This window comes from Pteropus medius, unplaced genomic scaffold (genome assembly GCF_902729225.1).
Source record: "Pteropus medius unplaced genomic scaffold, Ma_sr-lr_union100, whole genome shotgun sequence".
Classification (NCBI taxonomy): domain Eukaryota; kingdom Metazoa; phylum Chordata; class Mammalia; order Chiroptera; family Pteropodidae; genus Pteropus; species Pteropus medius.
This window is the reverse complement of record NW_024350924.1, coordinates 6,651,640-6,668,850: the sequence shown is the minus strand read 5'-3', so window position 1 is coordinate 6,668,850 and position 17,211 is coordinate 6,651,640. Positions and strand designations below refer to the sequence as shown.

Sequence of the window (17,211 nt, the reverse complement as noted above, 5' to 3'; positions counted from 1 at the left end):
GATGTCAGAGGGACAATGAGATGTAATGGAAGAAAAGCCTGGTCTTTGCTGTCAGAAAAACCTGGGTTCAAATGTGAGCTTTGTTGACCTTGGAAAAATCTATAGTCCTCTAGAACATCAGCTTCATCATCCACGAAATGGGGAGAGTAATATAACTTATCTGACGGCACAGTGTTGAGGATTAAATGCAAGAAAGTCTCATTGCTTGATATATAACACATGCTCAATAAATGGCAGCCAGTTCTGATTACCAGCAAGGACCCCGACATACTGTCATTTGAGATGAACACCTGTGAAAGATGGGCGAGAGAACTCTCTTTCCCCTTCGGGCACTTGAAGATACAAGAAGTCTGCGACCCGGAAGAGGAGCTTCACTCGACCGTGCTGGCACCCTGAACTTGGACTTCCAGTCTCCAGAGCTGTGAGAAACAAATTTCTGATTTTTTCTTTTTTCGCCTACAGCACCTGGTCTTCCTGGGTGGTCTCCCATCCAAGTACTAACCAGGCCTGACCCTGCTTAGCTTCTGAGATCAGACGAGATCGGGCACGTTCAGGGTGACATTTCTGATTTTTATAAGCTACCCAGTCTGTGGTATTTTGTTACAGCAGCCCCAATGGGCTAAGACAGGTCGGAGGGTGGTATGGGTTACAGAGCTTCTCCTCCCTGGGGTAGCTTTCTTCCTCCGCTCCCCCACTAAATCTTTGTGAAATATTATCATCCCTCCTAAAAAGAAAACTAAATACTAAAACCGACCAACCAAAAGCTCAAGAATTTCTAGCTCGCATGCCCCAAACCACGGAGGGCCCAAAGCCTCTTTGAGAAACTTAAGGATGCGGGGGCTGTATCCATGCGGAATATTTACAGGACATCGTTTCACATGGACTCAAATTTTTACGTGATAATGAAAATCAAGCAGCACAATAATAAAGTTAACAGGAGGCCCACTAGCTTTCCAAACAAATTGTTATTCAGCTTCCTGATCACACGTGTTGAAATCTCCAATCCCTCATGACGCCGAAATTGCTTTCAGCCCGTTATGGGGCCAGGGATCACTCCCTCTGGAGGCTTAGACAAACAGCCAAGTTCCTTCGGTGAGGGTCATCATCGGGTCTGCTTCCCTACCAGGTGGTTCCCAAATGCCCGGATGTCATCTCTCCCACCTCCTGGCCGGCAGCTGGAGTGACCACTCTTGCAGCCAATTTGATTTTATCTCTTATGAGCACTCCCAAGGAAAGCAAAACGTGATGATGAAATTTAAATTAAAATCTTTAGAAATGGAAGATCAAGCTAAGAGGCACACAGTAAGTGCTTGACGAGAAGAATGAATGAATGAATGAATGAATGAATGGATTTACCCCACAAGCCAACCACTTTACTAATAGGGAAAGAAAAGAAAACGATATCGCAGGGTTTTTTGAAGTTTGTTTCTCAGCACACCTGCTCCAGAATGAGCTAATGGGTTTGCTAACACTGCAAATTTCTGGGTCCTACCCCAGACCCACTCAATCAGAATCTTCGGAGGAATTTGACTCGGACTTGGCATTGCTAGCAAACTCCTCATGGAGCTTCTCGGGTTAATGAAATTTGTATCGCAGTGTGCCACAGGCTCTGTAGCCTCGAGGATTCTGAACCAGAGACCATTCGTCAAGGAGTTCTGCCATCATGATTAACGGCGAGCGGTTCCTTTTCTTGAATTGCGGTCTGGGGAAACACTAACAAATGCTCACTTTGGTTTGTGGGGTGAGCTAAAGCAAGGAAAAGCCGAGAACAGCCAAAGGACTCATAAAAGCAAGTTCACGAGACGTGCTACTTCGCATCTCCACAGTGGAAGGGCGCTCAGTGACCACTATTACCCAGAGCAAAACAGACGAGGGTGAACACGCATTAACATGGAGCTGGTTACTGGTCATTTCACAGGGACCCCAAGTTCCGCTTCCGGCAGACAGCAAGCAGCGTGAAAACCAAGGGCAAGTGCAGGTGGCTCCGGAGCACTGATTTCAGAAAAAGACAGATTTTTCTGAACAATTATTCTCTTGAAAATACCAAGTGCCAACTGCAGAGCTCACGTCTAGACTCGACAGAATAGTGTACCAGTTGGAAGGTTTGTAAGGAGTGGTTCGTGTTTGCTGATAAAGCCTGTAATGTTATACGGCTAAACTGCAGTGAATAGAGCTTGCTTCCGATAACTTATCTGCTCCACAAAGGGCCCATCTGTAAGGAGTTGGCAGAATTGTGGCTTCTAAGGAGTATCCCTGCCTTTTTCAGAAGTTGTGGGGACAAATCACAGGTTCTTACTTGCCGGATGGACGAGAGTGCCAGTTTCTTAACTTCTGGGGAGCGGAATACTGCGGTGTTTCATAAAGGCGTTAAGCTTCTACTTAAGCCTCTCTTGCCTGGTCTTTTCACTGTCAGTTAATTCTCTGTCACGCCTCCCGCCCCCACCCCTCACACCTCTTTCTTCCGTGCATTTCTCACGTTAGACAAAGTTGGGAAACATGTCAAGTTCGCCTGCGGAGCTCCTCACCTCGCCTTGAGGTCTCGCTTCCCGGCCTCTCCCCAGAGCCCAAAGCCCTCGTGGTCTCGCTTCATCTTCTCCCTTCCCCAAACTTGGGCCAGTTCTGGGCATGGGGCTTGCTGGAGCCTGAGGCCTGAGCCTGTCCTGAGTGGCTCACAGCTGTTACCTACTGCTCTCCATCAGATCCTATGAGGACAAGGGGCTGAAAGGCAGGGACCGAGGATGGCTTAAGACTACCCTCTTTAAGAGTCATCCCAGTCTTGGCCATTTATCTGCACCCCAGCTACTGAACTATGGCAAAGAGGTGAGCTTCAAAATGGGTCCAAGTTAAACCAGGCTGTCCCATCCCAAATTCCTTTTAATTCCACTGTTGGTCATTGGTGACAGTGCGGGACGGGGTATTTGATCTTTGGACCCTCTTTTCCACATTCTTCTCTCCATCGTCCCCTCCTCCCAGCTCTTATGAAGTCTCTTTTGTACTGCCTCCTATGAAATTTATGTTGAGCATTTGTTCCACTTTTCCCAGAATAGTCCCAGCTTATGCCTGGTATCCTGGTCTCTCATTTGGGTAGCACCCCCTTTCACCCTTAAAAATGACCCAGTGTAAATGATTCATTGTATGGTTACCCTACTTACAAGAAAGGATATAAAGATTCTCATTTTACTTTGCTGTGAATTTGAAAGAGTACTCGTGAGCATTTGCACTTTAATCTTTCTTTAATATTTATACATGGAAGTCAGTCCCAGCTTTAAAAATGTAGACATCAGTAAGTAGGATGAATAAGTATTTTGAGGTGCAAAGAAATAGTGACCTAGAAGCAAGCGATAAAAAGAATAAGCTCATCACAGCACTTATCATACTCTATTACAATAATCTGTTTACTTGTCTGATGTCCCCTCTTTGATGTAGCCGTTGAAGGCAGGGACCACGCTTTATTTCTCTCTCTATATCTTTCTGTATCTAAACAATGGGCACTAATAGGCAGTCATTGAATATTTGTCGCGCGAATGACTAAAGCAGTAATCAAAGGAAGGGAGTGGGGGGTGGGGAGGGAATGAGTCTATCAGAGTTTGACTAATGTATATAACAGTCCGGTCACCTTGAACTTAATCAAAGGCTTAAAGGAGTGTTGCCAAGAAGCAAGAGCTCTTGGAAGTATGAAAGGGAAGGTGTGTTCATAAACGAAATGAGTCCTTTCTATTCCTGCAGGTCCTTAATGACAAGGTGATACCACATCTTCACTTTGCATAGAGAATACATGAAATGATCATTTGAAACAGATAGTGTTTTAACTCTAATGCAAGAATAATTTGGTGTTTTCTCAAAAGCTATAACAAAAGACAAAGAAAGACCCCATAATTCCACTTCTGCGTTTTTATCCTAAGAAACCTAAAACACTCATTCGAAAAGACATACACATCCATATGTTCATTGCAGCATTATTTACAATAGCCAAGATATGGAGGCCACCTAACTGTCCATCAATAGATGACTGGATAAAGAAGATGTGGTACATGTATACAATGAAACGTTACTCGGCCATAAAAAAGAATGAAATCTTGCCATCTGCAGCAACATGGATAGACCTAGAGGGTATTATGCTAAGTGAAATAAGTCAGAGAGAGAAAGACAAGTACCATATGATTTCACTTATATGTAGAACCTAAAAAACAAAATAAACAAACAAAACAGAAACGAACTGATAAATACAGAGAACAAACTTATCCTTGTCAGATGTGGGGAGGGATGGGGTAGAAAAAGGTGAAAGGATTAAGAAGTACAAATTGGTAGTTACAAAATAGTCACGGGCTATAGATACAGCACTGGGAACATAGTCGATAATGTTGTAGTAACTACATATGGTGTCAGAAGGGTAGTAGATTTATCAGGTAATCGCTTTGTAAATTATATAAATGCCTAATCACCATGTTGTACACCTGAAATTAATATAATATTGTATGTCAACTATAGTTGAAAAATAAAAAGTTATTTAAAAAATAAATATAAAAAAAAGAATAATTGGGTGTTTTCTTATAAGTAAAACATGGAATCCCAAACTATTAACTATCCCTGCCTAGTGAAAATCTGCTCAGAATGCCCCACAGAGTACCTTCCTACTTTCTCCTGGGTGTGTTCCGTCTCCCCAGAACAACCCCGAGGTTCGAATAAGATTTGCCATTTTCTCTTAGGCCCCTCCCCACCGGCCGCAGTGATTGCTCCCGAAGCGGAGCTAGGCCAATCATCTCACCTCTTTCCGGGGCCACAACTGATTTTTCAGAGCTGGACGTGAACCAAGCCGAAGACAGGCCAACGAGAGCCGTCCCTGGGGTTGCTTTGAGAGTCTCAGCTCTCTGGGGGGTAGAGAGATGGCCTGTGGACTGACCACACTGCCCACAGTGAAGAAGAAGCTGCCCTCAGCAGGAGGGGTGGCCGCCCAGCTTGAGGAGAAGCAGAGTCAGACACAGTTTGATGGGCGTCTCTGGGCCCTTCGTGCAGTGTGTGAAACCTCTGTCTACCAGAAAGTTTCTGTCATCTGCAACTAGAAGAGGCCTAATTCACTCAGCCTGATGCTCCAGACTCAGCAGTTTCAGGTGAGGAGTGCTATTCTTGGTATAAAAAGATGATTTTGTTGCATTTCCATGTGTTATCATTGTCCTCATGCAATCATTAGCATCCAGCTGCTAAAACTCGGAGCCCTCCATGTAATTCAACTCCTCGCGAAACCAAACACAAATGGCTTATTTTCACAATTCAATTTTGTTTGTTTTGAAAAACGCAGCTCTATGTCTTGTGTCATTGCAATATTTAATGTTGATGTTTCAGAAATTCACTTTAAATCTTTCAAATGTCCCTTGTCTGCATTAATATATTTCCTAGACAATGTCAGTCAGAACTGGATCTCTGTTTTTTACATATCTTTTGTCTTCTTGGAGCTTCTGCAGCTGGCTGCCTCGGCTTTGTGAAGTAGGAGGAAGATATTCTTTCTCCTTTAAGTTAAAAGAAACGTGGAAACTGCTTTCAGCCTTAAACCTGGCCACACGTTTTTGTTTCATTTCAGCTAAAAAGACAGGAGAAAACAAGTAATGAAATAAATAATACCCATGCAAGATGAATGTACACTATCAATTATTGAGACCACCAAGAAGGTGAACTCGATCTTGGGCTGAACGATGAAAGAATTTTTTCTGTAACAAGAAAGATGATTGATGGTTCTCTACGTCTCATTTATCGGCCCAATGTCGAGTATTATGATGAGTAATTCAGGAAGCCACACCTGAAGAGTGATATTCACTAACGGATGAAGGGCCAGTGACTCGGGAGCCGAAGATCTGAAGTCTGCGACATTTTGAGGAATGGGTGGGAATCTTGAAGATGAGTCAGATAAGAAAATAAACGATAGAAAAGTGAATATTTTGACCCTGTCAGGTGGAAGAGAGTAAATACTGTTAAGGACCTTCGGGAGATTCGGGCAGAGTGTAAAGACTTCGACTTCTAGAATCCTCTCTATGCACTCTTTAGCTGTGACAAACACAGCATAGGAAAGAGCAGGTACAGAGCGGGGTTTGGATCCTAGCTCTGCCATGTGTTATTTATGTAGTTCTGGGCAAGTTTTCAACCTTGGAGAGTCTCTATTTCCTCTTCTATTAAAAAAAGCAATAATAATAATGAACAGCTGTGTTTTTGTGTAAATTAAATAGGATAAGGTAAATATCACCCCAAAACCCCCAAGTTACACAGCCGTCTGGGTCCTTCACCCTTTCCTTTTCAAAAGTTAAAAACAGGTCGTTCAGACAGATACAGACATATACACATCAAAGACTAATAACTCCTTGATGAGGGAAGTCCCAGAATGGTAAAGCTGGTTTAAAGAGTTTAGCGAGACAGAAATATTTAAAGTCACAGAAAGAGAGGCTGCTCGAGTAAGATTTTGCTAAATTGGTGATGAACTGTTTAATGATCTACAGGGCAAGAAAACTGTAACCTTTGAGGATTATCTTTTCCGTGGGTGTAAATATTTTTCGTTTCTATGTGTAGAGGAGGATAAAATCCTTTCCTCTGTGGATATTCCATCTTAGGTCAACCAGCTGAGGCCCTGTGAATTAGACTGGTCAAAGATGGATTAGCAAGAAAAAAACACAAGTTTACTAGAATGTGCATAGTGCTTACGCATGGGAGTGGGGTGGTTAGAACTTGGGTTTACGTACTGTCTTAGGGTAAAACAAAGGAAAAGGGGCTTGGGGCTCCTGGATAGTTTATGGTGAGGGGGCTGATGGGAGGAGGCAAGTTAATGGAGGGTGATGAGGAAAAGTATGGTAAACGAGGTCACTTAGTGAGGTTCTGTAGTACCTGGTCACATAGGGAGACACCTTTTCCAAATTGAAGTTTTCTTTATGAATGTGAATTTCCTTTACTAAGAGAAAATATTATGCCGTTTTTAGAGTTTTTCCTGCATCAATGGTTTTCAATGGCCTTTAACTCGAAATAATCCCTATGTCAAAGAGGCATATTTTGAGGTGGCATCTTCTGGCATCCCTTATCTGAGACAAAAGATAGTTCATTAATAAAAACTGCAATGAGATATCACGTCACAACTGTTAGAATGGCTGGCATCAAAAAGATAAGAGTTAACAAATGCTGGCGAGGATGTGGAGAAAGGAGAACCCTTGTGCACTGTAGGTGGGAATTTAAATTGGTGCAGTCCTTATGGAAAACAGTATGGAGATTTCTTTAACGAATAAAAATAGAGCTGCCATACGATGCAGCAATCCCGCTTCTGAGAATATATCCAAAGGAAATGAAAACACAGTGTTGAAAAGAGATCTGTTCCCTATGTTCATTGCAGCATTATTTACAACAGCCAAGACATGGAAACAACCTAAGTGTCCATCAACAGATGGATAGATAAAAAAGGTGACATATATATGTATATATAATAGAATATTATTTAGCTATAAAAAATGAGGAAATATGCCATTCATGACAACATGGATGGACCTTGAGGGCATTATGATAAGTGAAATAAGTCAGACAGAGAAAGACAAATACTATATAATCTCATTTATATATGGAATCTAAAAATAAAACAATCATAGAGAAAGAGATAAGTTTTGTGGTTATGGGGTGGGGGAGAGGGAACTGGATGAAGGTCGTCATAAGGTACAAATTTCCAGTTAGAAGAAAGCTAAGTGCTGGGGATGTCACATACGACATGATGAGAACAGCGAACACTGCTGTAGGCTACACGGGAAAGTTGTTAAGAGAGTAAATCCTAAGAGTTCTCATCGCAAGGAAAAAAAATACATATATATATATATATATATCTATTTGAGGTGATGGATGTTAACTCAACGTAATGTGGTTATCATTTTATGATATATGTAAGTCAAATCATTATCTTGTACAATGTAAACTTGTACGGGGCTATATGTCAATTATTTCTCAATAAAACTGGAGAAAAAAGATAATTGCACTTCAGTCAGATAAGAATCATTTTCAGCAAGCTAAGGTCTGCCCTTATGGTGTTATAAAATATCCTAATCAATAGTAAATTGTGAGTCAAACACTACAGAGAACGAGGTAACTCTTGGGCAGGCCTGCCCCGTTAACGCTCATGGGACATGTGGTCATCTCGTTGCTTATTTCCAACTTGTTGATTTTTTTTTTCTTTAGTACTTTAATAGATAAACAAACTATCTCAAGCTTCATCCCACAAAAGTCCAGTTCCATTCTCAATTTTTAAAGGATCCCTGGGGTCTTAGAGTCTTCTGGTCACTTCGATTTCCTGCTTATGACAGCCAGTTTTATATGTGAATCTGGCCGGATGATCGTACTGTTATTCAATCAAACAGGAATCTAGGTGTTGTGGTGAAGGTGTTTTGTACATGTGGTTGACATCTACAATCAGTTGACTCCACGTAAAGGAAATTACCTCAAGAATGTGACTGGGCCTGATCCAGGCAGTCGAAAGACCTTAGATGCAAATCCGAGGTTTTGCTGAGGGAGAAGAAATTCTGCCTTATGTGGCCTCAGCCCCTGTCCAGTGCTTTCCAGTCTGCTGGTCTGCCTATAGATGTTGGACTTGCCAACCCCCACAATCATGCCGGCCAATTCCTTGAAATAAATCTAAACTCTCTCTCTTTCTCTCCCTCTCTCTCTCCCTCCCTCCCTCTCTCTATCTATTTCTTTCATCTCTATCTATTTCTATATATTGTGGACAAAAAAAGGGGTTCTATAGAAAGTAACCTCACGGGGCAATCTGGTGTAAACGCCTACCTGGACAGGTCATGGTGAGTAATTAAGGTCATGGTGAGTAGTTAAGGTCATGGTGGGTAGTTAAGGTCATGGTGGGTAGTTAAGGTCATGGTGGGTAGTCACGCGCCAGGCATACAACTCCTTTCATAAAAGGTTTACCTTTGCTTTAAGCAGATCCTGCCCATTGTTTCTGTACATTCAGGTTAAAACCCCTTTGATGCCTCTTTCCAGACCCCTCAGAAGGGAAACCACCCTCAAGGGGGCACATAATCTTGTTAACTCTCCTGTAATCCAAGTCCTGCCCAGTTTCCTCCCCCCTCCATGTCATCTTCCCTCCTTGATCTCAAATGCATAAAAGAAACAGAAAAACTCCATTCCCTGGAGCATTTGAGATCTTGCTTCCCCTCAGTTGTTGTCAGTTAGGCGCGAATAAAATCTTATAAAAATTCTTTACAGGTTTGGACGTTCTTACGTCGACAACAGCTGAACATCTGTATCCTACTGGTCCCGTTTCTCTCGTCAGCCCCTCTGCTTCCTGTGGCTGCCGTCCTCACTCTACACCAGTTTGTTCCAAGCAGGAGCACTGCCAGACGTCACTAATCCAAGGCAAGGTGTGTCACCACTTTTAACAGAAGCTTCCCCGCTAACTGAGGATAATACAAGAGAGCAGTAAAACTGGGCCCTGGACGTCTCGTCCTTCACAGCCTCCGTGAGGAGCACAAAGGGATTTTGCACTAGTCAGCGTTTCCTTGATCCAGAGCTGCTACTAGGTTGGAACCCATCCTCAAATCTGTCTTCCTTAGCATTTTTCTTGGATGCGGGGCCTCTAACCTTCAATTTCTTCCAGCTGCCAAAAGAAAATTCAAAATTGCCACCACTCTACTATACAAAGAATATTAATTCCATGGAGGCAGGAATTTTGGTCTGTTTTCTATCCCTGTATATTTCAAGCACCAAGAGCAATCACATGCAGTGAGGCACTCACTAACCACTTGCTGGATGAATGAATGAACTGACTACATTAAATTAGTGCAAAGTTTTCTTCTCTGAAGAGCTCTTACTCTAGCCCCAAATGGTCTACTTTGCATCATCAAAGAAGTTCATTAACAATCTTTGCAAAATAAAATGTTCCCTATGGTGTCCTTGACAGGTGGGCAGTAAGTAGATGTGATAGTCCCTTTTATGTATGTTTATCTTGGCAATAATAACTAGTTATTCAAACACTAATATAGTGTTGCTGTGAAGGTATTTTATAGATGTGATTAAAGTACATATCCAATTGACTTTGTAAGGGAGATTGCCCTACAGCTTATCGGGGCGGGCTTGACTCAATTATTTGAAAAGTTTCAGAGCAGAACTGAGACTTCTCTGGAGAAGAAGGAATTGCACCTGTACACGGCCGCTTCCATATTTCTAGCCTGTCCTTCCGGAAGGCCTGCCATCTGGATCTCAGATCTGCCTTGCCAGCCCCCTCAACTGCCTAAGCCCATTCCTTGTAATAAATCTCTTAATATATATCTCCGGCTGGCTCTGTTCCTCCGGCTGAACCCAGAACGACACAGTGGGGTGTAGGGTTGGTGTCCACAGCAATAATTTTAAAAACAATTTTTCTTTCCCTTTTCATGTATAAAGACCCTGGCATGGTGCCTAACATATAATGCACATGGATTAAATGGTAGAACTCAGAGAAAACCATCTAAATCCAAGATATACTTGGATTTCACCAGCTTTTGAAATTCTAGTTATTTCTGCCAGCAAAACTTCCCACACTTAAGTGGTACATGGTTGACTAAGGGTAGTCCAGATCACTGCTATCACTCATCTCTATCCTGACATGAGCACCATTTTGGAAAGAGTTTTCTTCTCTGATAACATGTTTCATGGAATAGGGTCCCAGGGGAGATAACTTCTAGAACTATGAAATAAACATCTGTCATCTACATCTGCCTCCATCTTTCAAACTGCACCTCTTCCCATTTTGGTGTTTCCCACAGTGTGAATTCTGCCTTCCCAAATTCTTTTAAAAAAATCTTTATATTTTCTAGCCTCCTTGCTGTTAGAAGGCAGACTTATGACTTAGGTCATAGGTCAGGGTTACCTGAGCAAGACTCGATTTGGAATGAGTCCCATGAGGCCAGGCTGGGCCTGGGACAGCGGTGGGAGTGGCTTCTTGGTCCCAATTCGGTGGCTTAGGAGTCATTCCTAGAAGGGTGGTCCAGAACCCAGTGCTCCAGCCCTCCCGATTCTGCAGGTCATCCAGTACCCCGTAATGAAGCCCTTGCTGTTCAAATTGATGAGATTGGATTAACTGTGACTAACAACATTCTGACACAAATGACTTGGGACATGGAAGGTGTTTTATATAACTTTGCTGAATTAATTATATATTTTACACTTAAATTTATTGTTTAGTTATGAACGTAAGTCATTTCCATGACTGAAAAATTTTCTAAGAGTACAGGTGAGTATAAAGCGGAAAAAAACATATCCCCTTCACCCCCCAACCCTCTAGTCTGACTCACTCCTGGAGGCTACAACAATTGACAGTTCTTCTTGGGTTCATTCAGAAAATGTCGGTATATGTACACACGCACACACAGACACACGCACACACACACACCCCTGAAATTTTGTTGAGGCTCCAAAGAAACGTACTATACTCTTCTGTAACTTGATTTTTTTGCTCGATTGTGTATCTTAGACATCTTTCTACGTCAGCACATATAGAGCTACCTTGCTACTTTTAATGGTTATGTGGTAATTAATTACAGGAATGTTTCTTCATTTATTTAAACAGGCCCCATTGATAGGTGTTTATGTTGTTACTAAATTTCCTGCTCTTCCGATGCTGCTATCAACATCTTATGTAAATCGATACAAATGATGTATCTAAACACACATTTGCATATTTGTATATTTATGCAAGTTTATCTGTAAAAAAAAAAAATTTCTGAAGGGGAATTGCTACATCAAAAGGTACAAATTTTAAATGATAGATCTTGCCAAATTCTCTTCCAAAAATGTTACTGGAATATATTCTACACTCAGCAGTTTTCCCCGCAAGCATTAATGAGCTTTAAATTGTAGCAGCTGGATTTCTGTTTGTTTGGTTGTTTTTAGAGTTTTGCCTCTTAAACATTGCTTTCTGGATTTATTTGCTTACTCAAACAAAAGAGCCGAGGCAAGGACATGAAGATGAGGCAGAAAAGAAGCAGGGAGACAGACCAGCTCAGACCCACGGACTCGGGCAAGTACAGCCTGAGACGCAAGGCTCGGTCAGGCCAGAAAGCTGTGTGGGCAACACGGAGACCAGGAAACGGGTCCCTCAAATGTGGGGGCAGCCTGCAGGGGTGGCTACAGACTCGACAGACTTACTTAGGTAAAATATCTCAATGTATATGACATAGAAGCTACATGAAAGCCGTCTACACTTCTATGTTATGTCCCAGGCCACGACCCAGTATTCCGCAATATGAACACAACAAAACGGTGTGAATTCAACATCGACGATCAGTGTATCTCCCGTTTCACTGCTTCTTGCATTTCAGGACGACTAACTTTCCTCATAACCCTTTCAAGGAGTTCTGACTTCCTCAGGCATTGTCCACGCGTGCTCAGATTAATTCTCTTGCCCGCATATGTGGAATCTTAGAGTCTCTTCAGCTTCTCTGAGTGACTGTGACGGTGTCTTCTCTGGCTGTCAGTACCCAAAGATTAGTGATTATGCTATTGGCGGTGAAAGAAACCAGAATATGTTCCCCTGAAATATGCTACTTTGGCATAAGAAATCTTTTGAGTCGAAGAGTAATTGAGAAGAAGCAGATAGAAGAAAAGTCCCCTCCCCTCCCCCATGTGCCTAAAAGCAGGACATAAATTTTCAAAGGCGTCCATCTTCCCCTGTGTACTGGGAAGGACAAAAATGAATCACTAGGACAATTCATCAGCCTGGAGGAGGCCCCAAAGGAATCTCCGTAACAAACTTTACTAAATAGCCTTTATTTACCATTAGTTTCCATATACTGAACCTTCCCAGGTTTGCTACCCTTGGAAGCTTTTAATTTGTCCTGGAATTTCTTTTGTCTTGTAATTTCTCTACAAAAGAACATTTCTTATGTTCTTTTTTTGAGGATGCTCTAGATAAGCTAGAATTCTCAGCCACATCTTTGAGTTACTCATCTCTGAATACTCTCATTTGTTACATGCGTGTTAATAAATGAGTTTGTTTTTCGCTTGTTCATCTGTCTTTTATACAGAGCCCCAGCCAAGAACTTAAGATAAGTAGAGGGAAAATGTTCCTCCCCTCCCGTAGATAAACCTCTGCGTAGTCTTTCCAGAATACAGAAATCACCCTCAAGAATACCCGCAAGTTCACATTTAACCATTTGCAATTTCTCAGTTCCCTGGGACAAAAAGCCAGGTCTAAGGCAGAGCACGTGGGGGCTCTCATCATTTTGCCATCTCTCAAAGACTCATTAGGAAAAAGTACTAACACTTCGCAATGCAGTTCACTTATACCCCGATACTCTCCAAGGCTTTCGATGTTTCCAGCAATAGTAAAGCGGGGAGGTAACTGAGCACATAAAGATTCCTTCTCAAAATTCCTTCCCCCCTGGTTTGCTTTCACACCCTGGGGGCCTACTTGCAGGGTGAGAGTAGCAAATAATTCGGGAGGGAGCGGCCGAGATCAAGAGCCTGCCATCCTTCCCTCTGCACAGTTGCTGCCCCCGTGTTGCTCAAGGGTCAACCGTGTTACTCAACCTGTAGTAACAGTGCTGGGGTTCCGCGAAACCCCGTCTGAGAACCCCTGCTCCGAGGGTTACTACGAGGGTTAAATGAGTTAATTAACGCAAAGTTCTCAGAAGACTGTCTGCTGCTGAGCGGTAGCGATTACTGTGCAGGGAACAAAGGAACTCGGAAACACTGAGATTCATATATATGAAGATTGGCGTTAACACCAAAAATTATAGTATAATAAGGGCTTCATGAAGGCACATGTGAAGTCCCCTGGGCACACTGAACACAGCGCCTAAGTTGCTCCAGAGAGCGAAGAGGTGGTTTTACCTAGTAGATGGAGTTTGACTAGAATTCGAAGAATGGCGAGGTGTGTTTTCGTCGGGCATTAGAGGGTGCGGGTGCTCGAAACAGAGAAATCACGTGGGTGAGTAATGTCATTGCACGTGTAACAGGTGACCACCAGCAAGGGGAAAATGAGAAGGAAACGTATGTCTCGTGTCTCCATGTAGTCTTCAATCGACACGGGCGATCATTTCCACACACGCTTCCGCCTCGATCAGAACTGCCGCAATTTAAAAATATTTGCTAAGCTTAACTCCCTAATTGAACTAGACAATTTGCAAAACCCAAATAGGTTTCCGTTTACTAATAACTACTATCAGAGCAGAAGTATGTGCTTCATGACATTTGGTTTTGGGAAAAGACAAATAAACAGGAATGCAATTAGTTTATGCTTATTGTTCTTCCCCGCTCCAGACAAATTGGCATCCGATAATTTGCCAGAAAACGCAGGAAGTGGTTTGGAAGTGATGCCCTCCGAGGATGCTTCACGGAATTCATTATCACATAACCACGTTTCTATCGAGCTTCCAAACACACTTGACACCGAACAAACTAGATGCTGTTTCGAGCGCAACTTGCTGAGATTTGAAAGCGAATCTTAGCTCTCGAGAAGAAGGAGATTTAAGGAGGTGTGGAGAGAATGCTGAACTAAATCCAAAATCTCTTTATAAATGGATTTTGAAAGAAATAATTCGGCATTGTTTTTAAATCATGATTCCTGGAATGAGGAGTAGACATTGGCAAGGCTTATAAAATGCAGACTTGGCCAAAATGATCTTTCGCTGTTTGAAAGTTTTTTTGGTTTATTTATTTTTTATTTTTTTTATTATTATTTTTTTTTTGTTTTATCTAAAGTGAAAACTCTGTAGCTGCCGTGAGCTTGTGAGCTCCTGGCCTAGAGTTATTGCTGTGTTTAGAGAACAAGAGTCACAGTGGAATTCACCCTGGAGAAAGCAGGCCCAAGCCGGGTGGACATGAAGTGTGACTGTCCCTCTCTTCATGAGCCTTAGGCCTGCAAAGGTGGGACCCAGGACCCAGAGCCCCGCAGCACCACGGGCTCTCTTCAGAGCGTGGGGTCAGCATGCCTGTGACAATCCAGGAGCCTTCGGTGCCATCCAGAGGAGTCAGCGGTGGAGGAGGGGCAAGCGATGTTGGGGAATGATCAGTACCCGACTCCCCTCCAATCAAATCATTTTGTCCAGAGCCCCGAGGGCCCCGCTGTGAAAAACGCTGCACCGGGAAGAGGAGACAGAGGAAGAAGGAATAGGTGGGGTGGAAAGGACGTGGGGTGAGAGAGAGGGGAGAGGCGGGCGGGGGTGGGGGAAAGAGCAAAAAGGGACAGAGGGATTGTGTCAGAGGACCTCGCCGAGGCCACCATTTGCTCGGAGCGTGCTCTGCCCCTAGATGGCGCTGTGGGGCCAGCAAGCGGAGGGAGCACCCAACCCTCCAAGCCCGCGATCCAGCTCTCCCACTGGGGCCTTTGTCTATGGGGGCCTCGTTTAGATCGGTTCCCCCACAAAGCCCCCAAAGTAGCCCCCGGAAGCTGCCCTTTGTCCCCTGCGCCCCTCCCTCCATCCTTTATGTTCTTTCTCACCTGCTATGTGCTGCGCAAGGTGCTTTCTGGATATGATCTCACCGATGCTCACCAGAAGCCTGTGAGAAGGGGCAGCGTTATCTGTTTTATAGAAGAAAACTCTGAGACTCGGGTGTTTGAGGTGAGAACCCCCAGGACTCTCAGTCAGTAGTTTCAACAGCTAGAGGCAGGGTTCAAGTTCAGGTCTGCGGCACCACAAAGCCCATGCTGCAGACAGTGGGCGATCTCGTGCATGACTTCCCAGGCCGGCTCTGACTCAGTGTGGCTGTCGGCGTCTTCACTGCGCATTAGCTGGGGGCCAGCCTGTCGGCCACCTGCCCCTCAGTCAATCAACACCCTCACTGGGTGAAAACGCCATGCTGTGTACAGAGCCCCGCCCTGAGGCCGGAGGCAGTGAACGGGCACAGGTGGCATCCACCGGAGAGAGGTGGGTGCCCTGACTCATTACTCCCCCCAGGAGGAACCCAAGGTGAATGCCTGGCTCATTGGTCATCAGACTGACACAGCTGAGTGTGAGTAACCAGAAAAAAAGAGAGGGAGGGAGGTAAAAAGTAAAGAAACAAAATAATCTGGATCATCACCGCTTTCCTCTGTTCTGACAATAACAACATTTTATTTTCCATTTAGAGTTGTACCCTTAAGGTCCATGGAAGCAACAGGCTACGGGTCCAAGAAATAGATCCTATTAATGAAATAACTAGTAAATCGAATCGTACAAGACGCAAGGCAAAAATCTCAGTCGATGTAATTCAGGCGGTCACGATGATTTTTTGAAAAAGAACGTGTAACCACTGATTCCATTGTCGTTTATTTTAAATTGGGAGAGAGTGAGAAGAAAAGAAAGAGGGAGAGGTAAAGAGAAAACAGACGCAGAGGAACGATGAAAGAGAAAGAGGAAGAGAAAGAGAAAGAGAAAGAGAAAGAGGAAGAGAAAGAGGAAGAGGAAGAGGAAGAGGAAGAGGAAGAGGAAGAGGAAGGAATGAAAGAGATGGCAGCCTGCACCATCCTTCCTGGGGACGTGTCGGCCTCTGTTCTTGCCTCACTCTCCTCCCCATCTTCACGTCTCTCCTCCCTACACACATCTGAAAATGAGCAGGGAAAGAAAACAGAATTCCAAGGTCATTTCCTCCCCACATCTTACTGTCCACATATTAGCTACATGATCGTTTTCACTGCATTAAAAAAATGATCGGTCCGCCAATCGCCAATTCAAGCAACAGACTAAGATCATCGTAGCCTGGAATAGCCACTTTTTAAAAATTTACAAAGCCGTCGGGCACTTTCTGTGTAGCTGAGTTGGTACAGAAGAAAGGAAAGAGTGTTGCCATCTTGGCAATGATATGATAAGAAGATACTTTGACAAATGTCTCTTATGTGCCTGGTGCTCTACTCGGCAACTGGCCAGTTACGGAAGAGAATAAGAGAAAAGAATCGAGAGAGAAAGCGAAGATGAGATGATATATTGGTTTCCTTGTCTAAAACTTCTTCAGGGCACATCAGAACAAAGGGCGATCTTGTCTTCCACGAGAAGGAGAAGGCCTGCTTCCGTTGCATCTGGTAAATTCATCTGTTGTTGGAGAAGGTACAGCCAAGTGTTCAGAGAAACGATCTCCTCTAGGCCCCTCTGTAACCCGTCTGGCTTTTATCAATGGTCTTGACTTCATAGAATGGAGCAGCCTGAGAGGCAAGCATCCAAGTGAGTGAGCTTCAGCTTTCAGGACAGAGTAGGCAAACATCTTGGAATCGGACAGCTGTGAACCATGAATAGAAGG

The 17,211-nt window shown here is 43.6% G+C and overlaps 1 long non-coding RNA gene and 1 pseudogene across 1 annotated transcript; both read right to left on the bottom strand.

Moving 5' to 3' along the window:
- Nucleotides 1–453: 453 nt before the first annotated feature.
- LOC120585304 (uncharacterized) lies at nt 454–572 on the bottom strand (annotated as a pseudogene).
- A 14,113-nt stretch (nt 573–14,685) lies between these two features.
- LOC120585076 (uncharacterized) lies at nt 14,686–15,579 on the bottom strand. Its single transcript, XR_005648213.1, has 2 exons — nt 15,440–15,579; nt 14,686–15,075 (listed from the first exon to the last, which is right to left on the bottom strand). It is a non-coding gene; the product is annotated as an uncharacterized LOC120585076 (long non-coding RNA).
- Between the last annotated feature and the right edge of the window lie 1,632 nt (nt 15,580–17,211).